At 46.3% G+C, this 26,536-nt stretch overlaps 1 protein-coding gene across 4 annotated transcripts in view; it reads left to right on the forward strand.

Annotated features, from left to right (window-relative positions):
* The window catches only part of LOC139272593 (muscarinic acetylcholine receptor M3-like), a 362,361-nt gene that overhangs the window by 159,507 nt on the left and 176,318 nt on the right, over positions 1 to 26,536 (forward strand). For all 4 annotated transcript variants that reach the window (XR_011594895.1, XM_070888666.1, XM_070888664.1 and 1 more), the window contains exon 2: positions 18,821 to 18,963. The gene's annotated coding sequence lies outside the window, so the exon portion shown is untranslated. The remainder of the gene's footprint in view (positions 1 to 18,820; positions 18,964 to 26,536) is intronic.

Below are 26,536 nucleotides of genomic sequence, written 5' to 3' on the forward strand. Positions count from 1 at the left end.
GGGGAAGTCCAGAACCAGGGAACACAGTCTTAGGATATGGGGTAGGCCATTTAGGACTGAGATGAGGAGAAACTTCTTCACTCAGAGAGTTGTTAACCTGCGGAATTCCCTATCGCAGAGAGTTGTTGATGCCAGTTCATTGGATATATTCAAGAGGGAGTTAGATATGGCCCTTGCGGCTAAAGGGATCAAGGGGTATGGAGAGAAAGCAGAAAAGGGGTACTGAGGGAATGATCAGCCTTGATCTCATTGAATGGTGATGCAGGCTCGAAGGGCCGAATGGCCTACTCCTGCACCTATTTTCCATGTTTCTATGTTTCTATGTTTGACCCTGAAATGAGCTTCCAACCGCATATCCGCTGCATAACTAAGACCGCCTATTTCCATCACCATAAAATTGCCCTTCTCCACTCTTGCCTCAGCTCACCCGCTGCTGAAGCCCTCATCCATGCATTTGTTAGCTCTAGACTTGACTATTCCAACACACTCCTGGCTGGCCTCCCACATTCTACCGTATGTAAACTAGAGGTGAACCAAAACTCGGCTGCCCGTGTCCTAACTCGCACCAAGTTCTGTTCCCCCATCACCCCTGTGCTCGCTGACCAACTTTGGCTCCCAGTTGAGCAAAGCCTTAATTTCAAAATGCTCATCTTTATTTTCAAATCCCTCCACGACCTCACCCCTCCCTATCTCTGTAATCTCCTCCAGCCCACAACCCCCCGAGAAGTCTGCGCTCCTCTAATTCTGCCCTCTTGAGCATCCCTGATTTGCTCAACCATCGGTGGCCATGTCTTCTGTTGCCTAGGCCCTAAGCTCTGGAAATCCCTCCCTAGACCTCTCCTCCTCTCTTTCCTCCTTAAAACCTACCTCTTTTTCATCACCTGCGCTAATTTCTCCTTATATGGCTCGGTGTCAAATTTTGTCTTTTATACTACTCCTGTGAAGCACCATGGGACGTTTTACTACATTAAAGGCACTATATAAATACAGGTTGTTGTTGTTGTTAGCAATTGGGTGAGAATTAAGTTGTCTGTCTGAATTGGCTGCAGGAACCCAAAGGAACTTTCTGTTTAGTCCATCAGAAGATGAAGAGATGTGGCTCAGAGCAAACTAGGGGTGTGCTCGGCTGCACCCCAGCATTCAGGCTTGTCGATAGCCTGTCGAAGAGAATACTACACAGCTGCCTTTGCTGCCTATTTTGACTGACTATAGGAGTTGACACACTGAATGTACAAATAATAAAACTCTTACTGGCTGCATTTCAGAAGTGGCAAAAGCATACAATTAAATCCATTTGTATGCCTGTCACAAATACCTGTTAGATTTTTCTACTTTCAGTGTAGGTTTGAAAATGGTTCACACTGTGTACGAAAGAAATTGATAACTGAACATTAAAGTGTGCATTGGTGTCATCTTCAGAAGATACCAGTTTCTACAAATAAAAAAAAAGATTTGCATTTCACGACCACCGGACGTCTCAAAGCATTTTTTAGCCAATGAAGTACTTTTTGGAGTGTAGTCACTGTTGTAATGCAGGAAACACAGCAGCCTATAGAGCACAGCAAGATCCCACAAACAGCAATGTGATAATGACCAGCTAATCTGTTTTTGTTATGTCGATTGAGGGATAAATATTGGTCAGCACGCCGGAGATAACTCCCCTGCTCTTCTTCAAAATAGTGCCATGGGATCTGTTACGTCCACCTGATAGGGTGGACGGGGCTTCGGTTTAATGTCTCATCCGAAAGACAGCACCTCTGACAGTGCAACAGGAGAGAGGTAGAGAGGCGAAGAGGTTTAGGGAGGGAATTCCAGCCAGAGCTTAGGGTTTAGAAGGCTGACAGCAAGTTTAAGGAATACAATGCGGAGAAATTCGACTTCGCCTCACCCCACCCGCAACCTCCCTCCCACACCCCCTGAAGCCCAAGGCAAATTCAGCTTTGGGCCTCAACTCTCTGACCACAAACGGGGGCCCCGCTGCATCTCGTGGTCAAGGAGGGCCGGAAATCGGTCAGCTCCTACACTGCGTTGGTCAGCAGGTTGGGTCCGGCGCAGATAGGTAATTCTGGAAGGTCCTTGAATGAGACAGCAGCAGGCCGGAGCTTTTGTTGTGGGCCCAGGAGGAGTGCCCTGCCTGTCCGAGACTCAAGCAGACAGAGTGTGCATGGCAACGCTCTGACCATGTGTACCTGAATTTTGCAGTCAGAGTTCAACAGCTGACATAGAACCACAATTTGCATATTTAAGCAGTCGATGCCTGATTCAGGAGTGTCGCTGAGTTTTAATTGGACAAAGGCAGTAGATTAATTATTTAATAGCACTTTGACTATTTTAGATTTGATGGCTGTCTGAATTATCAGATAAACTTCCTTTTCTTTCTCATTGCTGCTTGTTAGTACAAGGTTGGTGTTTAATAACCTCAATGAAATGTTGACGTGAAGTTGGAGTTATCGCACTTTTATTTTGTTCCAGGAATGGTTAATTGCCTCAGAATGACTGAAAAGAGCACTGGAACATTTAATGTTCTTTCAGTGTTTATTAGCAGGCAATCGGTGTTTCTCTTTTGTTTGTTTTGCAAAGCCTTCATTGAGATAGGGAATTCATTTTGTACCAGTATCCAGGATACATGAACACTGTGCATGGCCCACAGGTCATACAAGCAGTTACTTTATGCACATACATATCAACGTTAAATCGAGATCTATTAGTGTATCCTTATTCAATTAGTATGTTTCACAGATTACCCGAAGGAGAGCTAGCAGCTCTGTTTTCTCCTGTCATATCTTGTTTTGCAAGTTTCTATCTACACCTTTGTTGCCTCAACAATGGTTCCTTCCACCCATTTTGCCACATACTGTCCTGAGGATAGTGACTCGATCTGGAATACAATTCCATGGACAATGGCAGCCCTCCTGTTCCTCCTCTATGTGAGTACTCTTCGTATGTGGCCTGTACAGTACCTATTGGCTGACTGATTGGCGTTACAGTTCAACACGATCCAATGCACACCTAAATTAATAGTTGTGGGTTGTGGCCTGGACTTCCAAAGATCAAAAGAATTTCTGCAAATCATAGTGGCTCCCTTTATAAAGGGAGCTGATCGGGACAAGAAAGGAATCTTTTTGGTGAGATGGGTGAAGGGGTTCCCCCTGTACCTAACGCCCCAGACTACAATTTAATCTGCACCCAAGATGCACCCCGAGTGGTATGGGCATCTGCCCCCATTATTTAAATGAGGTGACCATTTCCCGCCCGTGCGTACATTGGTGGGGCCAGTGCCAGGGGTCTCTGTCTGATGGATCTTGGCAGATATGCTGCAACCAATGGGCCATGGTACTGCAGGAGCCACAATATCTGTGCCCTAATGCTTCCAAAATAATCATAGCAATAATATATTTATTTCAAGGAATTTCATCCCGGGTTTCTGACCTACAGCCTCGAGAGCAATCGATCTTAAAATGGGAAGTATTTCTGAGGCGCTGATTGAAACAGGAAAGCACGTTCCAATCTGCGAAGTTCCCTGACAAACAGTGGATTAAATTCTGGCCTGAGCCTGTGTTCGCTGAACAACAAGTAGACTTTCTGGCCTTAATTTGACACAGGTCCACCTTAGCAGCAGAATAATACATAGAAACATAGAAAATAGGTACAGGAGTAGGCCATTTGGCCCTTCGAGCCTGCACCGCCATTCAACAAGATCATGGCTGATCATTCCTTCAATATCCCTTTCCTGCTTTCTCTCCATACCCCTTCATCCCCTTAGCTGTAAGGGCCATATCTAACTCCCTCTTAAATATATCCAATGAACTGGCATCAACAACTCTCTGCGGTAGGGAATTCCACAGGTTAACAACTCTCTGAGTGAAAAAGTTTCTCCTCATCTCAGTCCAAAATGGCCTACCCCTTATCCTAAGACTATGTCCCCTGGTTCTGGACTTCCCCATCATCGGGAACACTCTTTCCGCATCTAACCTGTCCAGTCCCGTCAGAATCTTATAAGTTTCTATGAGATACCCTCTCACCCTTCCAAATTCCAGTGAATAAAGACCCAGTTGATCCAGTCTCTCCTCATGACAGTCCAGCCATCCTTGGAATCAGTCTGGCGAACCTTCGCTGCACTCCCTCAATAGCAAGAACGTCGTTCCTCAGATTAGGAGACCAAAACTGAACACAATATTCCAGGTGAGGCCTCACTAAGGCCCTGTACAACTGCAGTAAGACCCCCCTGCTCCTATACTTAAATCCCCTAGCTATGAAGGCCAACATACCATTTGCCTTCTTCACCGCCTGCTGTACCTGCATGCCCACTTTCAGTGACTGATGAACCATGACACCCAGGTCTTGTTGCGCCTCCCCTATTCCTAATCTTCCGCCATTCAGATAATATTCTGCCTTCGTGTTTTTGCCCCCAAAATGGATAACCTCACATTTATCCACATTATACTGCATCTGCCATGCATTTGCCCACTCACCTAACCTATCCAAGTCATCCTGCAGCCTCTTAGCATCCTCCTCACAGCTCACACTGCCACCCAGTTTAGTGTCATCTGCAAACTTGGAGATATTACACTCAATTCCTTCATCTAAATCGTTAATGTATATTGTAAAGAGCTGGGGTCCCAGCACTGAACCCTGTGGCACTCCACTAGTCACTGCCTGCCATTCTGAAAAGGACCCATTTATCACGACTCTCTGCTTCGTGTCTGCCAACCAGTTCTCTATCCACGTCAGTAGATTACCCCCAATACCATGTGCTTTGATTTTGCACACCAATCTCTTGTGTGAGAACTTTTGAAAGTCCAAATACACCACATCCACTGGTTCTCCCTTGTCCACTCTGCTAGTTACATCCTCAGAAAATTCCAGAAGATTTGTCAAGCATGATTTCCCTTTCATAAATCCATGCTGACTTGGTCCGATCCTGTCACTGCTTTCCAAATGCGCTGCTCTTTCATCCTTAATGATTAATTCCAACATTTTCCCCACTACTGATGTCAGGCTAACCTGTCTATAATTACCCGTTTTCTCTCTCCCTCCTTTTTAAAAAAGTGGTATTACATTAGCTATCCTCTAGTCCATACGGACTGATCCAGAGTCAACAGACTGTTGGAAAATGATCACCAATGCATCCATTATTTCTAGGGTCACTTCCTTAAGTACCCTGGGATGTAGACTATCAGGCCCCGGGGATTTATCGGCCTTCAATCCCATCAATTTCCCTAACACAATTTCCCGCCTAATAAGGATATTCTTCAGTTCTTCCTTCTCACTAGACCCACTGTCCCCTAGTACATTCGGAAGGTTATTTGTGCCTTCCTTCGTGAAGACAGAATCGAAGTATTGGTGTAATTGGTCTGCAATTTCTTTGTTCCCCATTATAAATTCACCTGAATCCGACAGCAAGGGATCTACATTTGTCTTCACTAATCTTTTTCTCTTCACATATTTATGGAAGCTTTTGCAGTCAGTTTTTATGTTCCCTGCTAGCTTCCTCTCGTACTCTATTTTCCCCCTCTTAATTAAACCCTTAGTCCTCCTCTGTTGAATTCTAAATTTCTCCCAGTCCTCAGGTTTGTTGCTTTTTCTAGCCAATTTATATGCCTCTTCCTTGGCTTTAACACTATCCTTAATTTCCCTTGTTAGTCATGGTTGAGCGACCTTCCCCGTCTTATTTTTACTCTAGACAGGGATGTACAATTGTTGAAGTTCATCCATGTGATCTTTAAATGTTTGCCAATGCTTATCCACCGTCAACCCTTTAAGTATCCTTTGCCAGTCTATTCTAGCCAATTCACACCTCATACCGTCGAAGTTACCTTTCCTTAAGTTCAGGACCCTAGTTTCCGAATTAACTTTGTCACTCTCCATCTTAATGAAGAATTCTACCATATTATGGTCACTCTTCCCCAAGGGGCCTCGCACAACAAGATTGCTAATTAGTCTCTTCTCATTACACATCACCCAGTCTAGATGGCCAGCTCTCTGGTTGGTTCCTCGACATATTGGTTTAGAAAACCATCCCTAATACACTCCAGGAAATCCTCCTCCACCGCATTGCTACCAGTTTGGTTAGCCCAATCTATATGTAGATTAAAGTCGCCCATGATTACTGCTGTACCTTTATTGCACACATCCCTTATTTTTTGTTTGATGCTGTCCCCAACCTCACTACGACTATTTGGTGGTCTATACACAACTCCCACTAGCATTTTCTGCCCTTTGGAATTCCGCAGCTCCACCCATACCAATTCCACATCATCCAGGCTAATGTCCTTCCTTACAATTGCATTGATTTCCTCTTTAACCAGCAATGCCACCCCACCTCCTTTTCCTTTCAGTCTATCCTTCCAAAATGCTGAATACCCTTGGATGTTGAGTTCCCAGCCTTGGTCGCCCTGGAGCCATGTTTCTGTGATGCCAATCACGTCGTATCCGTTAACTGCTATCTGCGCAGTTAATTCGTCCACCATATTCCGAATACTCCTCGCATTGAGGCACCGAGCCTTCAGTTTTGTCTTTTTAACACACTTTGCCCCTGTAGAATTTTGCTGTAATGTGGCCCTTTTTGTTTTTGCCTTGGGTTTCTGTGCCCTCCACTTTTACTATTCTCCTTTCTATCTTTTGCTTCTGACTCTATTTTATTTCCCTCTGTCTCCCTGCATAGATTCCCATCCCCCTGCCATATTAGTTTAACTCCTTGTTTTGGATCAATAATAATAGACCCAGGTTCAGGATCTGGATGAATGTTAAATAAGAGACAAGACAAATGAAGAGAAGAATAAAACACCGTTTACTGAGAGAAAAGAAACATAATACAGTTTACGAAATAAAAGAGAAGTATGATAAGGTGCAACAACGCTTACGGCCTTCAGCCCGTCGGGAACTCCACAACGACGGCTGGTCTGGAGCATTGGGGGTCCCGGCACCGCTCATGAATCATGGTCCAATGTGAAGTTCAAAGAGCTACGGGACAGTGCCGCTCCTTTATACTATTAAACAAACATACTTTTGAACAAAACATGGGTGCATGTGGCTTATGGCCAACTCTTAATCTGTAAGGCCCCAGCTGCTAGTCCACAAAGCATGAGATTTCGAGGCGCCGACCGTCTCATAACAATCTGGTGTGCATCCCAAGGTCGCTTCCCTCTTTCTCTATAGCAACAACATTCTACGGGGCATGGGACAGAGACACACTGTAAATGTCTAAATATCATAATTAACAGTATGTGATTAACCCCATACAATACACTCCTCCCCAACAGCACTAGCAAACACTCCCCCTCGGACATTGATTCCGGTCCTGCCCAGGTGCAGACCGTCCGGTTTGTACTGGTCCCACCTCCCCCAGAACCGGTTCCAATGCCCCAGGAATTTGAATCGATCCCTTCTGCACCACTGCTCAAGCCAGGTATTCATCTGAGCTATCCTGCGATTCCTACTCTGACTAGCACGTGGCACTGGTAGCAATCCTGAGATTACTACTTTTGAGGTCCTACTTTTTAATTTAACTCCTCGCTCCCTAAATTCGTCTCGTAGGACCTCATCCCGTTTTTTACCTATACCGTTGATACCTTTCTGCACCACGACAACTGGCTGTTCACTCTCCCTTTTCAGAATGTCCTGCACCCGCTCCGAGACATCCTTGACCCTTGCACCAGGGAGGCAACATACCATCATGGAGTCTCAGTTGCGGCCGCAGAAACGCCTATCTATTCCCCTTACAATTGAATCCCCTATCACTATCGCTCTCCCACTCTTTTTCCTGCCCTCCTGTGCAGCAGAGCCAGCCACGGTGCCATGGACTTGGCTGCTGCTGCTCTCCCCTGATGAGTCATCCCCCTCAACAGGACCCAAAGCGGTGTATCTGTTTTGCAGGGGGATGACAACAGGGGACCCCTGCACTACCTTCCTTGCACTGCTCTTCCTGGTGGTCATCCATTCCCTATCTGGCTGTGTACCCTTTACCTGCGGTAAGACCAACTCACTAAACGTGCTATTCACGTCATTCTCAGCATCGTGGATGCTCCAGAGTGAATCCACCCGCTGCTCCAGCGCTGCAACGCGGTCCGTCAGGAGCTGGAGGCAGATACACTTCCCGCACACGTAGTCGTCAGGGACACCAGAAGCGTCCCTGACTTCCCACATAGTACAGGAGGAGCATAACACGTGTCAAAGCTGTCCTGCCATGACTTACCCTTAGATTAACCTAATTGGGCAACAACAATGCTAAAAGTTGCTTACTGATAAAGAAAAGAAAAAGAAAAACTACTCGCCAATCACCAGCCAATCACTTACCCCCTTGGCTGTGACATCACCTTTCAATTTCTCTCTAGTTCTTTTTTGCCTCCCTGCTGCAGCTGCACCGGCTGGGCCTCCGACACAGCTGGTGGGCCTTTTGTAGGCCGCTCGCCTGGCGCTCTGCCTCCGACTCCCCACTCACCTCACCGACACTGCTGGTGGGCCTTTTGTAGGCCGCTCGCCTGGCGCTCTGCCTCCGACTCCCCGCTCACGTCACACGTCACACGTCACCGACACTGCTGGTGGGCCTTTTGTAGGCTGCTCGCCTGGCACTCCACCTCCGACTCCCCGCTCACCTCTCCGACACTGCTGGTGGGCCTTTTGTATGCTGCTCGCCTGGCACTCCACCTCCGACTCCCCGCTCACCTCTCCGACACTGCTGGTGGGCCTTTTGTAGGCCGCTCGCCTGGCGCTCTGCCTCCGACTCCCCGCTCACCTCTCCGACACAGCTGGTGGGCCTTTTGTAGGCTGCTCGCCTGGCGCTCTGCCTCCGACTCCCCGCTCACCTCTCCGACACTGCTGGTGGGCCTTTTGTAGGCTGCTCGCCTGGCGCTCCACCTCCGACTCCCCGCTCACCTCTCCGACACTGCTGGTGGGCCTTTTGTAGGCTGCTCGCCTGGCGCTCCACCTCCGACTCCCCGCTCACCTCTCCAACATTGCTGGTGGGCCTTTTGTAGGCTGCTCGCCTGGCGCTCTGCCTCCTACTCCCCACTCACCTCTCCGACACTGCTGGTGGTGGACCACTGCATGATTTAACATTGCCATCCTATAAAACATCATATCGTCTGGCTTCCTGGGATCTATGGCAAAGGAGATGTCCTCAGGATGCACAAAGTTGTTTTGCCATGAATACATATGAAATGAAAAGAAAGACTTGTATTTATATAGTGCCTTTCAGGACCACCAAACGTCTCAAAGTGCTTTACGGCCAATGAAGTACTTTTTGGAGTGTAATCACTGTTATAATGTGGGAAACGCGGCAGCCAATTTATGCACAGCAAGCTCCCACAAACAGCAATGTGAAAATGACCAGAAATCTGTTTTTTTTTGTTATGTTGATTGAAGGATACATGATGGCCAGGACATCGAAATAGTGCCATGGGATCTTTTACATCCATCTGAGAGGGCAGACGGGGCTGTAACGAGATAATGTATAGTGCCCTCTAGCAAGGAGGTATCGACCCTCTTGCTAGGAGGTATCGATATAATGTATAGCACCCTCTCGCTCGGAGATATGGGGATCTGTATTGAGAGAGGGTCTGTGAAGGAACGCCATTTTAAAGCTCCACATGGCTGTCTGAAAACTGCCAAATAAATAGAGTTAAGTTGAACTAAGAGTGTTCAAGAGACTATAAAATACATGGTGTCAGAAACGGAGACTTCCCATCTTTCGTCAAATGCATCTACGACCGAAATATTGGAACTATAAGACTTTTTCGAGCCAATCGAAATCGACGTGAAGCAGAGCAGTGCAGAGCGAGCTTCCTGCACATTGCGCGTGGATCCGTGAAGGGTGATAAATAGTCATAAACTTGTAAAAAAATCTAGAGGCATTAGAAAAGTAAACTTAAAGTGGCATAAGTCATTGTAGAGCCTTGATTGAAAAAATATTTCTACAATCACATGGCCACGATATTTTACTATTAGAGTTGTCCTCGTCCTCTGGATATTTGAACTGTATACATGTATGTGACAAACTCAAAGTCCTAAACTGTAGCGAGCTATAATGGCCAACTCCCGCGCACATTCCTCTCCCACCTCCATTGCAGGTGACTAGCGATTTGACAGCTATGAAATTATCATGAATATTGTGGAAAAACCAAATAGAGTTAGGGTTGCAATGTAAATCACTGCCATTGGCAGCGATGCCCTAGATATTCACAATAATAAGAACATAAGAACATAAGAAATAGGAGCAGGAGTAGGTCATATGGCCCTTCGAGCCTGCTCCGCCATTCAATAAGATCATGGCTGATCTGATGGACTCAGCTCCACTTCCCCGCCCGCTCCCCATAACCCCTTATCCCCTTATCATCCAAAAACTGTCTATTTCTGTCTTAAATTTATTCAATGTCCCAGCTTCCCAGCTCTCTGAGGCAGCAAATTCCACAGATTTGCAACCCCCTGAGAGAAGAAATTTCTCCTCATCTCAGTTTTAAATGGGCGGCCCCTTATTCTAAGATCATGCCCTCTAGTTCTAGTCTCCCCCATCAGTGGAAACATGCTCTCTGCATCCACCTTATCAAGCCCCCTCATAATCTTATACGTTTCGATAAGATCACCTCTCATTCTTCTGAATTCCAATGAGTAGAGGCCCAACCTACTGAACCTTTCCTCATAAGTCAACCCCCTCATCCCCGGAATCAACCTGGTGAACCTTCTCTGAAGAGCCTCCAAAGCAAGTATATCCTTTCGTAAATATGGAAACCAAAACTGCACGCAGTATTCCAGGTGTGGCCTCACCAATACCCTGTATAGCTGTAGCAAGACTTCCCTGCTTTTATACTCCATCCCCTTTGCAATAAAGGCCAAGATTCCATTGGCCTTCCTGAACACTTGCTGTACCGACATACTATCCTTTTGTGTTTCATGCACAAGTACCCCCAGATCTTGCTGTACTGCAGCACTTCGCAATCTTTCTCCATTTATATAATAACTTGCTCTTTGATTTTTTTCTGGCAAAGTGCACGACCTCACACTTTCCAATATTATACTCCATCTGTCAAATTTTTGCCCACATCACTTAGCCTGTCTATGTCTTTTTGCAGATTTTTTTTGTCCTCACACATTGCTTTTCCTCCCGCCTTTGTATCGTCAGCAAACTTGGCTATGTTACACTCAGTCCCTTCTTCCAAGTCGTTAATATAGATTGTAAAGAGTTGGGGTCCCAGCACTGATCCCCACTAGTTACTGATTGCCAACCAGTGAATGAACCATTTATCCTGACTCTCTGTTTTCTGTTAGTTAGCCAATCCTCTATCCATGCTAATATATTACCCCCAATCCCTACAAATCAGAGGAAGACAAGCAGGAAATTGAGATTACTTTGAAGCTCTGGGAAGAGCACTGTAAACGTAAAACCAACATCATTTATGAACGGTACTAGTTTAGCAACTGTGTAGTAGGGGACGAGCAGTTTGATAGATATCTTGTGAAAGTGAGAGAGCTAGCATCGTCATGTGATTTCAGCAATTTGAGGGATGATTTCATCAGATATTCTGCATAGTCTGCAGAATATCTGATAACACTCTGCGTAAGAGGCTGTTGCAAGAGTCAAGCCGAACACTTGATAAATGTTAGATGTTCTGTAAAGCTACAGACACCACAGTTGTGCAAATTAAATCCATGAAGCTCACTAAAACAGACTCTGAAGATGTCAAATCTGACAGTCAGAAACCCCAACCACAAAGAAAGAATTCACCGACAAGAGTTCACGAACACTTGCAGATATTGTGGCAAAAGCCATGAGCTGTCAAAAAACTGAATGCCCAGCATATGGGAAGACCTGCACAAGTTGCGGCCAACTAAATCACTTTTCTCAAAAATATAGGCAGAATGGATCGAGGCAGAAGTCTACACATAACAGTAAATATAAGGGCAAGCCCTTTATGAAAAGTGTTATGATTCTGATTTTGATGTCATAACTGTAAAAATGCTTGATAAAGTTGATCGCACAATCAAGGACAAAGCTGACAGAAAGTATCCTAACAAGATTATGGCTACCTTCTCCATTAAAGGTCAAATGGTAAAAATGCAAATATATTGTGGGGCCACATGCAATGTGCTACCTCTTAGATACTTACCAAAAGGCTTAAAAGATAAAAGAATCTAAGACAATACTGTCACTATATGACAACCATGCAACCATTTCAGTGGTAGATGTTATACATGTAAACTTGTATTTACTCTGTACAGCCACCAGAGGGCTCATCCCCTGAAGTTCCAAGGGATCCCATAATCCCTTGGGAGCACAGGTATTTAAGGAGGCTTCACAGGTTGGAGAGGCACTCTGGAGACCTGCAATAAAAGACTACAGTCACACTTTACTTTGAGGTCACAGTGTTCAGTATGACTCTCTCTCCATACATAACAACTGGCGACGAGACACAGATAGTGAACCCAAAGATGCAGAGAACAGTGGGCATCCTGGAGAAATTCTCGGAGGGAGATGATTGGGAAAATTTTGTGGAGCGACTCAACCAATATTTCGTAGCCAACGAGCTAGATGGGGAAGAGAAGGCTGCCAAATGAAGGGCGATCCTCCTCACCGTCTGTGGGGCATCAATGTATGGCCTCATGAAGAATCTGCTCACTCCAGCGAAACCCATGGAGAAATTGTACGACGATTTGTGCACACTGGTCCGAGAGCATTTGAACCCGAAGGAAAGCGTTCTGATGGCGAGGTACCAGTTCTACACCTACAAAAGGTCTGAAGGCCAGGAAGTGGTGAGTTATGTCGCCGAGCTAAGACACCTTGCAGGACATTGCGAATTTGAAGGGCATTTGGAGCACATGCTCAGAGACCTTTTCGTACTTGGTATTGGCCACGAAACTATACTTTGCAAACTTTTAACTGTAGAGTCCCCAACCTTGAGTAAGGCCATAACGATAGCCCAGGCGTTCATTGCCACCAGTGACAATATGAAGCAAATCTCTCAGCACGCAAGTGCTGCTACAAGTACTGTGAACATAGAAACATAGAAACATAGAAAATAGGTGCAGGAGTAGGCCATTCGGCCCTTCGAGCCTGCACCACCATTCAATGAGTTCATGGCTGAACATGCAACTCCAGTACCCCATTCCTGCTTTCTCGCCATACCCCTTGATCCCCCTACTATTGAGGACTACATCTAACTCCTTTTTGAATATATTTAGTGAATTGGCCTCAACTACTTTCTGTGGTAGAGAATTCCACAGGTTCACCACACTCTGGGTGAAGAAGTTCCTCCGCATCTCGGTCCTAAATGGCTTCCCCCTTATCCTTAGACTGTGTCCCCTGGTTCTGGACTTCCCCAACATTGGGAACATTCTTCCTGCATCTAACCTGTCTAAACCCGTCAGAATTTTAAATGTTTCTATGAGATCCCCGCTTATTCTTCTGAACTCCAGTGAATACAAGCCCAGTTGATCCAGTCTTTCTTGATATATCAGTCCCGCCATCCCGGGAATCAGTCTGGTGAACCTTCGCTGCACTCCCTCAATAGCAAGAATGTCCTTTCTCAAGTTAGGAGACCAAAACTGTACACAATACTCCAGGTGTGGCCTCACCAAGGCCCTGTACAACTGTAGTAACACCTCCCTGCCCCTGTACTCAAATTCCCTCGCTATGAAGGCCAACATGCCATTTGCTTTCTTAACCGCCTGCTGTACCTGCATGCCAACTTTCAATGACTGATATCCCATGACACCCAGGTCTTGTTGCGCCTCCCCTATTCCTAATCTTCCGCCATTCAGATAATATTCTGCCTTCGTGTTTTTGCCCCCAAAATGGATAACCTCACATTTATCCACATTATACTGCATCTGCCATGCATTTGCCCACTCACCTAACCTATCCAAGTCACTCTGCAGCCTCATAGCATCCGCCTCGCAGCTCATACTGCCACCCAACTTAGTGTCATCCGCAAATTTGGAGATACTACATTTAATCCCCTCGTCTAAATCATTAATGTATAACGTAAACAGCTGGGGCTCCAGCACAGAACCTTGCGGTACCCCACTAGTCACTGCCTGCCATTCTGAAAAGTACCCATTTACTCCTACTCTTTGCTTCCTGTCTGCCAACCAGTTCTCAATCCACATCAGCACACTACCCCCAATCCCATGTGCTTTAACTTTGCACATTAATCTCTTGTGTGGGACCTTGTCGAAAGCCTTCTGAAAGTCCAAATACACCACATCAACTGGTTCTCCCTTGTCCGCTCTACTGGAAACATCCTCAAAAAATTCCAGAGTGATGTTGTTTTTGAATCGTAACGTACAGGGCAGGTCACATATGTCTCAGAATTCACCATCAAGGGTGCTGAATGCAAGGCCATTAACACCTTGTTGGCTCTGCGGGGGTGATCATCGTTTCCATTCATGCTGATTCAAAGGATACGTTTGCAAGGGCTCCGAGTGTGCAGGCGAGCTGCAAAGCCTATTAAACCTGCAAACCACCATGTTGCAGAGGAGGACAGATCCACAGAGGATCATGACGATCCAGAGCCTCAGACCGAGCAGGCAGTGGTACATGGGGTGCACACATTCACCACGAATTGTCCCTTGATAATGCTGAATATTGAACTAAATGGATTCCCAGTGTCAATGGAGCTGGACACAGGCACGAGCCAGTCCATCATTGGCAAAAAGACTTTTGAAAGACTGTGGTACAACAAGGCCTCAAGGCCTGTCTTAACTCCAGTTTGCACGAAACTAAGAACTTACACAAAAGAACTGATTCCTGTAATCGGCAGTGCTACCGTAAATGCCTCATACGATGGAGCAGTGCACAAGCTACCTCTCTGGCTGGTACCGGGCGATGGTCCCACGTTGCTCGGCAGGAGCTGGCTGGGAAAGATACGCTGGAACTGGGACAATGTCCGAGCACTATCGCCCGCTGACGACACTTCATGTTCCCAGGTCTTAAACAAATTTCCTTCACTGTTCGAACCAGGCATCAGGAAATTCCAAGGAGCAAAAGTGCAGATCCACCTAATTCCGGGGGCGTGACTCATCCATCACAAGGCGAGAGCAGTACCGTACATGATGAGAGAAAGGGTATAGATCGAGCTAGACCGGCTGCAAAGAGAGGGCATCATTTCACCGATCGAGTTCAATGAATTGTCCAGTCCTATCGTCCTAGTCCTCAAGGGAGATGGCACCGTCAGAATCTGTGGCGATTACAAAGTAACTATCAATCGTTTTCCCCTGCAGGGCCAATACCCACTACCAAAGGCCGACGACCTCTTTGCAATGCTGGCGGGAGGAAAGACATTCACGAAGCTGGATCTGACTTCAGCCTATATGACGCAGGAACTGGAGGAATCATCGAAGGCCCTCACCTGCATCAACATGCACAAAGGTCTTTTTGTTTATAACAGATGTCTGTTTGGAATCTGATCAGCGGCGGCGATATTCCAGAGAAACATTGACAGCTTACTGAAATCGATCCCGCACAACGTGGTCTTCCAGGACGACATTTTGATGACAGGTCGGAACACAGTCGAGCATCTGATGCACCTGCAGGAGGTTCTTAGTTGACTCAACCGCATGGGGCTCAGGTTAAAACGCTCAAAGTGCGTTTTCCTGGCACCCGAAGTGGATTTCTTGGGAAGGAAGATTGCGGATACGGCATCCGGCCCACCAACGCGAAGACGGAGGCAATCGAGAACGCATCGAGGCCACAGAACGTAACGGAGCTGCGGTCGTTTCTGGGACTCTGGAACTACTTTGGTAACTTCTTACCAGGTCTCAGCACACTGTCAGAACCACTACACGTCTTACTACGAAAAGGGGGTGAATGGGTTTGGGGCAAAAGCCAAGAAAATGCCTTTGTAAAAGCAAGAAAATTGTTATGCTCAAACAAATTGCTTGTGTTGTATGATCCATGTAAGTGTATGGTATTAGCATGTGATGCATCGTCATATGGCACCGGATGTGTATTGCAACAAGCTAATGATTTCGGGAAACTGCAACCGGTTGCCTATGCATCCAGGAGTCTGTCTAAGGCTCAGAGAGCCTACAGCATGATTGAGAAAGAAGCGTTGGCATGTGTCTATGGGGTAAAGAAAATACATCAATACCTGTTTGGGCTAAAATTCGAATTGGAAACCGACCATAAGCCACTTATTTCCCTGTTTCTGAGAGTAAAGGGTTAAATACCAACGCATCGGCCCACATCCAGAGATGGGCGCTCACGTTGTCCGCATACAACTATGCCATCCGCCACATGTCAGGCACAGAAAACTGCGCCGATGCTCTCAGTAGGCTGCCATTGCCCACCACGGGGGTGGAAATGGCGCAGCCCACAGATCTAGCCATGGTTATGGAAGCATTTGAGAGTGAGCACTCATCCGTCACTGCCTGGCAGATCAAAACCTGGGCAAGCCAGGACCCCTTATTATCTCTAGTCAAAAGTTGTGTGCTTCACCGGAGCTGGTCCAGTGTCCCAATGGAAATGCAGGAAGAGATAAAGCCGTTCCAGCAGCGCAAAGATGAAATGTCGATACAAGCAGACTGCCTTCTGTGGGGCAATCGAGTAATGGTCCCCAAGAAGGGCAGAGACACCTTCATCAATGACCTTCACAGTACCCACCCAGGCATCGTGATGATGAAAGCGATAGCCAGACCCCACGTGTGGTGGCCCGGTATCGATGCGGACTTAGAGTCCTGCGTTCACAGATGTAATACATGCTCGCAGTTAAGCAATGTACCCAGGGAGGCGCCGCTAAGTTTATGGTCTTGGCCCTCCAAACCGTGGTCTAGGGTACACGTCGACTATGCCGGCCCGTTCTTGGGTAAAATGTTCCTTGTGGTTGTAGATGCCTATTCCAAGTGGATTGAATGTGAGATAATGTCGGCTAGCTCGTCTGCTGCCACCACTGAAAGCCTGCGGGCCATGTTTGCCACTCATGGCTTACCCGATGTCTTGGTGAGTGACAACCAGTGCTGAGTTCAAAGAATTCATGACCCGCAACGGGATCAAACATGTCACATCTGCCCCATTTAAACCAGCGTCCATTGGTCAGGCAGAAAGAGCTGTGCAAACCAAGCAAGGCTTGAAGAGGGTAACTGAAGGCTCGCTGCAGACTCGCCTATCCTGAGTCCTGCTTAGCTCTCGCACGAGACCCCACTCGCTCACTGGGATCTCACCCGCTGAACTGCTCATGAAAAGAGCACTTAAGACAAGGCTCTTGTTAGTTCAACCTGATCTACATGAACAGGTAGAGAGCAGGCGGCTTCAACAAAGTGCATACCATGATAGCGCAAATGTGTCACGCGAGATTGAAATCAATGATCCTGTATTTGTATTGAATTATGGACAAGGTCCCAAGTGGCTTCCCGGCACTGTCGTGGCCAAAGACGGGAGCAGAGTGTTTCGGGTCAAACTTTCAAATGGACTCATTCACCGGAAATACGTGGACCAAATCAAATTCAGATTTACGGACTATCCTGAGCAACCCACGTTGGACCCTACCTTTTTTGATCCCCCAACATACACACCAGTGGCAACCGGCACCATGGTTGACCACGAAGCAGAACCCATCATCCACAGCAGCCCAGCAGGGCCCAATACACCAGGCAGCCCAGCAAGGCCAGCTGCACAGCAACCCAGCGAGGGCCCAACAAATGATTCAACAACACCAGCTTTCACACCGAGATGATCAACCAGGGCAAGAAGGGCCCCAGATCAACTCACATTGTAAATAGTTACACTATTGACTTTGAGGGGGGAGTGTTGTTATATATGTGAACTTGTATTTACTCTGTACAGTCACCAAAGGGCTCATGCCCTGGAGTCCCAAGGGATCCCATAATCCCTTGGGAGCACAGGTACTTAAAGGGGGCCTCACAGGTTGGAGAGGCACTCTGGAGACCTGCAATAAAAGACTAAGGTCACACTTTACTTTGAGCTCACAGTGTTCAGTCTGACTCTTTCTCCATACATAACAACCTTGATTACCAGTAAACCAGTGCCGAAGCTCTAGACTTTACTAAGTGGTAAGGATGAGTGTTGGACTCTTAAAAGTCGGGCATTCAACTAGCTGGAGCGTTTTCTTTCAGGTTTAAGCTTCACAGAACTAACTCAGTCAAACAAAGCCCACTGGCACAACCGCAATTAAAATGGCAAGTGTTAAATCCAGTTTTGAAGTACGCATGAAGCCAATTGTGTAGATGGCATGGAAAACCCGTGGAAGCACTCAATTCGAGCCCTGAGCCTGTGCACTGGTGTGCTGCAATCCAGAAATACTGCTCTGGGGATTTGATGAACAATCCCTGTTTTTCTAGATGATGAACTTGAAGATATGGGGTCTGATAATGTGACGGTTTCTTCCTGATGCTCACCCGTCACATGTGACCTCTATTAATGGGTGCTGAAGCCCACAGCACACAGCACCCATTGACAGGCTATTGCATTATCGGCCCCGACATATTCGTTAATCAATTGTTAATTAACTGACTTTATTTATGGGATCTGAACTATTAACTCTTCCTATTGAATATGTTCAATCTAATGATTGACTTTGGTCAAATGGTCTTAATGAATTTTTGTTACGAACCCACAAAATTAAAAGGAGTCGGTATTGAAGTTATGTGAATCCCTTATTTTAGGAATGCTTTTTCTTTAATGACATAAGAACGTTTTAATACTTAATACACATTTACATTAAGTGGATTAACACCTCCGCTGCTACAAACGTTACGAGGGCAAAGGACTTTAAGGCGATCATTATAGATGCTGGTCTATTGATGTTGCCAGATGTAATTTGCAGCTTATGTTCACCAGGATAACCAATTTTACTGTTTTGCTCATCTTTAGGTGAATGGAGATGTTGAAGGAGTAAGAAAACGTGGTGATGCAAACAATTTCAATCTTGTTCTGCTTATATTTTGGTTCCAGTGTGGAACTGCGACTGAATTACTCACAGGCAATGGTGCCCAGCAAAAACCCTCAGGGCACGTGTAAGTAATCTTCTCATTAATGCAATATCTGAGTTTTCCAAAGTTTTATTATTGTGATTCTTGTATAAAAGTGTAGAGATCTAGGGGCTGAAATTCAGGGTCTCAGGAAAGACCCATTACTGCCCGTTAGCGGCGGCAATGTGGCGGAATCCCCTGGATTGTGATCAAATGGCCGCTCCGACCCAAATTCAGTTTGGGGATTTTTCGGCCTGGACCCGATTCCGCCCCGATGCTGATGACCGCCACAAGCGTGTCATCAGAACACGCACCGCCGTTCTCCCTCACCTGAAGAATAAACCGAGCAAAATTCACCTAAACAAAATCGATGTCCCACTGCACGGTGCCCCCAACAGCTTTTTCTGTCGGTGCAACTTATCCGGAGTGTGTGCAGCCTGGCAGTGCGGCGGCCCTTCAAGGGGAGGGCCCACTGCCATGGCCACCATGTATTTATTTTTGCCGGCCGACTTTCCGATTGGCCGGCAAGATAGTGCCCCTGGGTTTGGCCAGGCCACCAATGGGCAGCCTGGCACCCGCTCTTGGGTGGCAAGCCGCTGACCCGGCCGAAACCCTCCCTAGTGACTGAAGATAAAAAATGACTGATTCTATCCCCTTTAACGGAGGGAAGAGACGTGGTGACGCACACGCACTGTGACATCACCACTGCTCCACCGCTGATTGACGGCAGAGTCCCGGTCCCGACCCAAATTCAGCCCCTTAGCCTGCCTTACGGTCGATCACCTGCCCCCACTATGACCGACTTCCGGTGGGACTTTGAAAAATGTCGAAGTCCTGAAAATCGATCATACGGCCGCATCATGGATCCCAGCAGTAAAACCAGGTAAAAACGTATAGGTGCACCAGCTTTCTGGCGTACCTGAATTTCAGCCCCCTAGAATTTATTTGCAAGCGAACCTTCGACAGAACAGTAAGAAAGAACTTGCATTTAAATAGCGCCTTTCACAGTCTCAGAACAACCCAAAGAGCTTTACAACCAATGAAGAACTTTTAAAGTGTAGTCACTGTTGTAATGTTGGAAATGCGGCCTGCTATTTGCGCACAGCAAGCTCTCATATACAGTCCTGCTCTTTGCCAAATAGTGCCGTGGGATCTTTTACACCTTTAAGAGAGCAGACAGGGCCCTGGTTTAAAGTCTCACCCAAAAGACGGCACCTCTGACAGTGCAGCACTCTCTCAGTACTGCACTGAAGTCAGCTTAGATTTTGTCCTCAAGACTCTGGAGAGAGTCTGCTGACTCAGAGGTGAGAGTGCTAAGCCACTGAGCCATGGCTGACAACTGACAATCTGGCTTTCCATCAAATCAAACTACCTACAGGTCGACAATTAATTTAATATAATTAATAACCAATAAAGAGTTAACTTGGGTAACAACATCAACTATCTTTGTTATCACAAATTGGACCAAAGCTCAGTGTAATGCCACAATTCCCATGGAATTTCTCATCTGTGCTAATAATCTCATGTAAGTGCTCTTTCAATAGCCCAGTTAAAAATGAATTTCCTGCCAATGGTTAGCCAGAACAACATACTTAAGTGACTTTCACTTCCCTATGATGGAATGAAAAGTCAATATACTGTAGAATAAAACCGTAAAGCACAAGTTGTCCTCTGATGCCAAGACGTTAATTTCACCTCTGCCGGATTTGCTGTTTGACACCGAGATCCATTAAAGGCCTGTGTAGCTGATGAATGCAGCACTCTCTGAAATCCACTTCTGTGCCAGTTCAGCTCCAGTCTTGATCTTCGTCCCACCATAATAAATAAGACGCTGCTTGCGCAGAATGTGAATTGGTAATTCTGTTAGAAGGCTCCATTCAAGAACGCGCCTTGTGCTTGCGATTATGCTGGAAGGCGCACTGTTTGCCAATGTTCCCGGGCAGATGATGACCTTCCTTCAAGCAAATTGCGTCGCAAAGGCCAGTTTTCTCACAGAAACTTTTCAAATGGCTTTAATGCTTCACAATTCCAAAACAACATCCAAGGCCAAGCAGTGCTGTGGAGGTCCAACGACAGGATCAGTTAACTCCACTAAGAATCATCATACGTCTGGTTTATAAAATTATTGTTTGGCAGCACTTTATCAAGGAGGCTTTAAGGGTGCCCTTGAAACGTTTCCGTTAAAGCACATGGGATTGGGGGTAGTGTGCTGACGTGGATTGAGAACTGGTTGTCAGACAGGAAGCAAAGAGTAGGAGTAAATGGGTACTTTTCAGAATGGCAGGCAGTGACTAGTGGGGTACCGCAAGGTTCTGTGCTGGGGCCCCAGCTGTTTACATTGTACATTAATGATTTAGACGAGGGGATTAAATGCAGTATCTCCAAATTTGCGGATGATACTAAGTTGGGTGGCAGTGTGAGCTGCGAGGAGGATGCTATTAGGCTGCAGAGTGACTTGGATAGGTTAGGTGAGTGGGCAAATGCATGGCAGATGAAGTATAATGTGGATAAATGTGAGGTTATCCACTTTGGTGGTAAAAACAGAGAGACAGACTATTATCTGAATGGTGACAGATTAGGAAAAGGGAAGGTGCAACGAGACCTGGGTGTCATGGTACATCAGTCATTGAAGGTTGGCATGCAGGTACAGCAGGCGGTTAAGAAAGCAAATGGCATGTTGGCCTTCATAGCGAGGGGATTTGAGTACAGGGGCAGGGAGGTGTTGCTACAGTTGTACAGGGCCTTGGTGAGGCCACACCTGGAGTATTGTGTACAGTTTTGGTCTCCTAACTTGAGGAAGGACATTCTTGCTATTGAGGGAGTGCAGCGAAGGTTCACCAGACTGATTCCCGGGATGGCGGGACTGACCTATCAAGAAAGATTGGATTAACTGGGCTTGTATTCACTGGAGTTCAGAAGAATGAGAGGGGACCTCATAGAAACGTTTAAAATTCTGACGGGTTTAGACAGGTTAGATACAGAAAGAATGTTCCCAATGTTGGGGAAGTCCAGAACCAGGGGTCACAGTCTGAGGATAAGGGGTAAGCCATTTAGGACCGAGATGAGGAGAAACTTCTTCACCCAGAGAGTGGTGAACCTGTGGAATTCTCTGCCACAGAAAGTAGTTGAGGCCAATTCACTAAATATATTCAAAAGGGAGTTAGATGAAGTCCTTACTACTCGGGGGATCAAGGGTTATGGCGAGAAAGCAGGAAGGGGGTACTGAAGTTTCATGTTCAGCCATGAACTCATTGAATGGCGGTGCAGGCTAGAAGGGCTGAATGGCCTGCTCCTGCACCTATTTTCTATGTTTCTATGTTTCTTTGCCCACCTGGGGCTCACTTGCCTTGTAGGAGTTCCGAGTAGAACGCTTGCTTTGGGAATCTTGTGTCAGGCATGCGGACAATGTGGCCCACCCAACAGAGCTGGTCGAGTGTGGTCAGTGCTTCGATGCTGGGGATGTTAGCCTGGATGAGGCCACTGATGTTGGTGTGCCTGTCCTCCCAGGGGATTTGCAGGATCTTGAGGAGACATCGTTGGTGGTATTTCTTCAACAACTTGAGGTGTTTGCTGTACATGGTCCATGTCTCTGAGCCATACAGGAGGGCAGGTATCACTACAGCCCTGTAGGCAATAAGCTTGGTGCCAGATTTGAGAGCCTGATCCTCGAACACTCTCCTCCTCAGGCGACCGAAAGCTTTGATATCTCGCAACACCTCAACAGATTCATGGTTTCAGGCTCATAGCTCAAAAGACGTAAATCTAGTCAGTATAGCACAGCTGTACAGATGTTTTATAAGTCTATGATGCCCTTCAGACAAATGCTAAGCTAAAACAAATCAACATGTTCTTACCCAAAAGATAAACAGTAAGCCCTAGAAATTCGGGTCATTTGTGCCTCTCGTTCGTGCCCCCGGGGGCACTAACAGGTCGCAGATGACTTTTTGCCCAGGTGCGGCGATGCTAAAAACTCCCACTAAATTCTGTTGGAGTTTAGCGACGGTGGCAACCTGTAGCGCCCCACTCCTCCAAGCTGTCGATGACGACATCATCACTGTGCGCAGCGCCCCGGACTCTAAACTGGGTGATGCCAGCGATAGCTTCAGGGGACGTGAACCGGGCAGCCGGCCACTCAAGGGGCGAAAGTTAAAGGGGAGGTGCATTGGTTTAAAAAAAATAATTTTGCCAATGTTTTGGTGCGCCCCGTGGACACTTTGAATGCAGGGTCCATTCTGCGATTGGTCAGCCCGGCACTCTGCTTTAGTGCCGGCCTGTTGGCACGGCAACCTCGCTCCCCGGTGCTCCAAGTAGGCCCAGTTTTAAAATGCGGAGTTTGCAGCTTGGGTCCTTCCCTTTAATTCAGGCAAGGGCCCCTCCTACGCGGCAGTGCTACATGGCCCAATGCACAGCGCTGTGCCCCGCTCCCGACCCGTCCGCTCCGCTAGTGCCCTAGAAAGGAAATGGAGCACGTTATTTTGCACTTCACTTCCTTTCAGGGGCGGTAACCCCAATTTCTCGTGAGAGGCGAGACTTCTGCTCCTGCCACAAAGTCTCATGCCTTCACGTGTTGCTGCCCATAAACGGCCCCTTAACGGTAACCACAGCACAGCAGTTGATCTGGAGCACAGCAATTCCCACATCGCACAGGTTTATTCCAGTCTTAAAAAACTGATCTTAAAAAGTTCACACCTCTGAGAGCTGACTGCCTCGTTCAGCAGCCCTAAGTTTCTCCATCTTGACTTGGTTTCAATCTGCCAACTAACCACTGAGAGTTGAATGGTGTCAGGCCTCTGCAAACACCACTTGGTGTCACAAGCGCTGGAAGACATGCCTCCATAAATGAAGCATAAATTTCAAGCACTGAGCATCCTAGCTTTCAAACCCGCCCTATAACAAATGCAGAAATTAATATTTTTTATACATTTTTAGTGCCAGTTTTTGAAATAATTATTGTATGGAGCCTTGGAACATGTTTATAATTTTTAACAAAGACATTAATCTTAGGGCTGTCTGGTTGTACTGTGTGCTTGTGTACCAACGTGCTGTGATGCAAAATGATGAACCTCAAGTGTGCATCCAGTGATCCACACATAGTGATATCTGGATTTTAGGGCTATCTGTATAGGAAATGTGCTTCCCACACAAGGAAAAGCAGATAATGATTCAATCCATGCCATGCTTACACACCCAAGTGTCCTGCTTACATAAGTGGCTTGGCAGAGTTCTGGAAACAGGTCTCCTGCGTGTCCTCTTGGGCAGAAAATGGAGTGTGGCACAGAATTACCTAAGAGGATAAAGAGAGGAAGGTTACGAAAGAAAGATAGGATTTGTAATCTTGGTAGCTTTTCATTTTATCTTAGTGCAGAACTGAACAATCTGGAGTGAGTTATTTGGCACTCAGGCATTGTCCATGTGCCAAGCAGTGTCATGAAAGTTAAAACCTTCAACGCTATTTATTTGGAGAGAGCAAATAGAGTCAATGCTCAAAGACTTGAATGAGTCAGCTGTCTACTTAATAGAAACATAATAAATAAAACAAAAGATTATATTCCTTTCTTGTTTGGCAGTTTGAGAATCTGAGACATTTCCTCTGTATAAAAAGTATCATTATTGTAAACTATGATCTGTTCCAGTCACGGCTCCTATTAGGAATTGGACTGAGAACAGAAAGGACCATTTCACTAGACAATAAAGTAAAAGGAGCAAGGAGGACAACTAGGTTGTAAAGTGCACACTGTTCTTTCACTTCTGAGACCTGGATTAAAATCCAGCCAAGACTGATGGATTGAAAATTGAACTAACAAGAAATGCAATGAAAAATCCATACCACTGCCACAATGGGGTGCTCTTCTGAGGTTATAAGAACATAAGAACATAAAAACATAACATAAGAATTAGGAACAGGAGTAGGCCATCTAGCCCCTCGAGCCTGCTCCGCCATTCAACAAGATCATGGCTGATCTGGCCGTGGACTCAGCTCCACTTACCCGCCCGCTCCCCATAACCCTTAATTCCCTTATTGGTTAAAAATCTATCTATATGTGATTTGAATACATTCAATGAGCTAGCCTCAACTGCTTCCTTGGGCAGAGAATTCCACAGATTCACAACCCTCTGGGAGAAGAAATTCCTTCTCAACTCGGTTTTAAATTGGCTCCCCGTATTATAAGAACATAGAACATAAGTATAAAAACATAGAACAGGTTGAGATGAATGACTGTGAGTTGGACGGGGTATAGTGAGCTTCAAGCACATTTGTACCCAAGATGTTTGACACTGACACTAGGTGTAAAAATTAATTGTGATTGTATTTTTGTTTTAAATTTAACGTTGTATAAAATGGAATAGTACATAAATGTATTGTGTGACTATACAACTCATCTGTGGCTCAGTTGGTAGCACGCTTGCCTCTGAATCAGAAGGTTGTGGGTTCATGCCCCACTCCACAGCAGTACTGAGGGAGTGCTGCACTGTCAGAGATGCCATCTTTTGAATGAAACGTTAAACCGAGGCCCTGTCTGCTCTCTCAGATGGACATAAAAGATCCCATGGCATGATTTTGAAGAAGAGTAGCAGAGTTATCCCTGGTGACCTGGACAATATTTATCCTTCAATCAACATCACAAAAACACATTATCGAGTCATTATCACATTGCTGTTTGTGGCAGCTTGCTTGTGCGCAAATCAGCTGCCACGTTTCCTGCATTACAACAGTGACTACACTACAAAGAGTACTTCATTGGCTGTAAGAAACATAGAAACATAGAAAATAGGTGCAGGAGTAGGCCATTCGGCCCTTCGAGCCTGCACCACCATTCAATGAGTTCATGGCTGAACATGCAACTTCAGTACCCCATTCCTGCTTTCTCGCCATACCCCTTGATCCCCCTACTATTGAGGACTACATCTAACTCCTTTTTGAATATATTTAGTGAACTGGCCTCAACAACTTTCTGTGGTAGAGGATTCCACAGGTTCACCACTCTCCGGGTGAAGAAGTTTCTCCTCATCTCGGTCCTAAATGGCTTACCCCTTATCCTCAGACTGTGACCCCTGGTTCTGGACTTCCCCAACATTGGGAACATTCTTCCTACATCTAACCTGTCCAAACCCGTCAGAATTGTAAACGTTTCTATGAGATCCCCTCTCATTCTTCTGAACTCTAGTGAATACAAGCCCAGTTGATCCAGTCTTTCTTGATAGGTCAGTCCCACCATCCTGGGAATCAGTGTGGTGAACCTTCGCTGCACTCCCTCAATAGCAAGAATGTCCTTTCTCAAGTTAGGAGACCAAAACTGTACACAATACTCCAGGTGAGGCCTCACCAAGGCCCTGTACAACTGTAGTAACACCTCCCTGCCCCTGTACTCAAATCCCCTCGCTATGAAGGCCAACATGCCATTTGCTTTCTTAACCGCCTGCTGTACCTGCATGCCAACCTTCAATGACTGATGTACCATGACACCCAGGTCTCGTTGCACCTTCCCTTTTCCTAATCTGTCACCATTCAGATAATAGTCTGTCTCTCTGTTTTTACCACCAAAGTGGATAACCTCACATTATACTTCATCTGCCATGCATTTGCCCACTCACCTAAACGCTTTGGGATATCCGGTGG

Source organism: Pristiophorus japonicus, chromosome 9 (assembly GCF_044704955.1).
Source record: "Pristiophorus japonicus isolate sPriJap1 chromosome 9, sPriJap1.hap1, whole genome shotgun sequence".
NCBI lineage: Eukaryota > Metazoa > Chordata > Chondrichthyes > Pristiophoridae > Pristiophorus > Pristiophorus japonicus.